Consider the following 2,966-nt stretch of genomic DNA (forward strand, 5'->3'; position numbering starts at 1 on the left):
AGGCCTGCACCCGGGGCTTCCGCGGCGGAGGCGGCTGCGCGGTGCTCGGCAGGAAGCTGCGGCGCCCGGAAGAGCCCGAGCCGCAGCCGCCGCCGCTGCCACCAACACGTTGCACGGAGTCATTCGACGGGCCGCGGCCCCACGTGGGCGGAGCAGGCCACCCGGGCCCCGGTGCGGGCTGCGCCCCGCTCACCGGCGGCTTCAATCACCCCCGCCAACCCCACCCCGGGGAGCCCGGGACCCCTGCGTGGAAACAATCACGGTCAGGCTCACTATTGAGCCGGCTCTGTGCTTCGGAGTTTACGTTTTATTTATTTCATTGAATCCTAAAGCCCCTTTAGGAGGCAGGTAATTCTTTATCCTCATTTAATTGTTGATTTAGGATCCAGAGAGCCAGCTCACAGTAACCCAGATTCTGTCAGACTAAGAACCAAAGCCTATGGGACGTAGAGGTAAACCCCCATTTTACAGATGAGGAAACAGACCTCCAGAGTGAAGGGTTTGCCCCATGCCCTATGCATTGCAGTATATTTTAGTATCTCCCCAATTTCCCTCTGTGTCTCGTTTCTTATGTTACCAGTTTTCAGACATTTTGCACCTCTGCTTATGAACTGGATTGGGAAGTGCGTTCCTGCCTTGAAAACTTTGCTGTGGAACAGTAGTTGGGGGCATTGGCAGGCTTCCTCCAAGACCAAAGTTTTAGGCTCCAAAAGTAATTGGCTGCCTCTGGTTTGGAAGCTACATGATGCGGAAGTGGAGAAAGATCATTGTGGAGGGTCCAGTGTGAAGCCCAAAGGTGGGAACTGAGGGCTTTCCTGGAGCATTAGAAACTACACTGAGGACTTGCCACCTTTCACTTTGAGGACCGAACGTGGCAGTAAACTCTCTAATGGCAGTTGAACAGGTAAGGACACAGGACAAGGATTCACTGACCTTAAACAGCTCTCTCCTGGTCCTGCTAGAGAAAGAGACAGATAAAGGTAATACAGTGTATCAGTTAGCTGTTGCTACCTAACAAATTACCTCAAAACTTTGAGGCTTAAAACAGCACACATGTATTATCTCACAGTCTGTGTAGGCTAGGAATCTGAGCATAGCTTAACAGAGACCTCTGTTTTAGGATCTCTCAGGGGTATATGCAGGTTAGCAGGTGCTGGGGTCTTATCTGAAGGCTCAAGTGGAGAGGGACGTTCTTCCAAGCTCCATCAGTGGTTGTTGGCCAGAAGCAACTCTTCACAGACTGTTGGACTGACAGCCTCAGTTCCCTACTGATGATGGCCTGAGGCTGCCCTCAGTTCCTTACCATGTGGGCCCTTCCAGTATGGAGCTTGCTTCACCAAAATGTACAAGCTTGGAAGCCAATGGGAGTCTACTACCAAGGCAGAAGTCACTATCTTATGAAACCTTATCATAGAAGCAACATCCCAGCACCTTTGCTGTATTCTGTTGGTTACAGGCAAGTTACCAATCTTGTCCACACTCAGGAGGAAGAGATTACACAGGGGTGTGAAAGTCAGGAAGCAGGGATTATCGAGGCCATCCATGAAGATGCCTGCCACTGTATGTGATACATTTTGATTCAGTGGGATGAACGGTAATCAGGTTATCACCCAGCAAATACTATTTGAAATGTATGTTGAGTATTTTGGCGTGCCCCAGTGGTGATAAATTTGGACAGATCACATGATTCAGGTCTCTTCCATCTCTAAAATGCCACGTTATGGCATGTCAGAAATGTTGCTTTGGTAGAAAGCCAACATTATCATATCAGCATGACAGAATTTATAAAAAGAAGTTCCTTAAAGAGCTTACTCTGACACCCATGACCTTACCGCACAGCGTTCAAGGGCATAAACCTTAGACATCACAGGTTCATATTTTTGTCCTTATCCGAAATTCCTGTGTAGTGGAGCAGAGAGGTCCTGAGCTCTGGAGTCTCTCAGCCAGGATGAGAGGTTTAAGCACGGAGTGGCCTCGGTCAAGGTGTTTAACCATCAAATCCAAGTTATTTTTAATGTCTACAATAAAGACAATAATACTTACCTCAGTAAGGTCACTGGAAGTATCCATAAGAAAGGAGAAAATATTAGTACCTTATCCTTCTTTTACTATAATTCCTGGACCTGTGTAGACTTATTTTGATTATTTAACATTGACTTACCACCAAGGATGTAAAAAGTATAAATGTTAGATATTTTGAGTAAAGTGAAACTTTAGAATCTTTCATTCCTCCTATTTGCTGCACAAATCATCATAACAAAGGACCTATTTATAAATTGCCCTAAATTAGAGTTCCTTAAACATTTAGATTAAACCATCCATAGACAGTGACATTTTTAACATGGAACACAGATGACCGGCAACAGAAAACTCTGGCTGATTTCAGAAAAGGGGAGTTTATTGGAAGCATGTTGGGTTGCTTTTGGAATCAACTGGTAACTAGAGCAGAAGTTCTAAAAGTGTGGTCTGTGGACCCCTCAAGTCTCTGAGATCCTTTCAAGGAATTTCACTGATGGAGTGAAGATTAATGCCATAATAATACTAAAATATTTTTTGACTTTTTCACTGAGTTAACATTTGCACTAATATTGCAAAAACAATGGTGATAAAAACCGATGGTGTCTCACTTCCCCAAAGAAGACATCCAGATGGCCAACGGACACACAAAAAGATGCTCATCCTCACTTATCAGGGAAATGCAAATCAAAACTCCAATGAGCTGTCACTTCACACCGGTCAGAATGGCTAAAGTCACCAACACAAGAAATGACAAGCGTTGGTGAGGATGTGGAGAGAGAGGAACCCTTGAGCACTGTTGGTGGGAATTTAGCCACTGTGGAAAATAGTGTGGCGTTTCCTCAAAAAGTTAAAAACAGAATTACCCTACGATTCAGCAATCACACTATTTTTTTTAACCCAAAGAATACAAAAACACTAACTAAAGGGATACATGGACCCGTATGTTT

This window comes from Herpailurus yagouaroundi, unplaced genomic scaffold (assembly GCF_014898765.1).
Source record: "Herpailurus yagouaroundi ecotype Mexico unplaced genomic scaffold, PumYag 185, whole genome shotgun sequence".
In the NCBI taxonomy this organism is placed as follows: domain Eukaryota; kingdom Metazoa; phylum Chordata; class Mammalia; order Carnivora; family Felidae; genus Herpailurus; species Herpailurus yagouaroundi.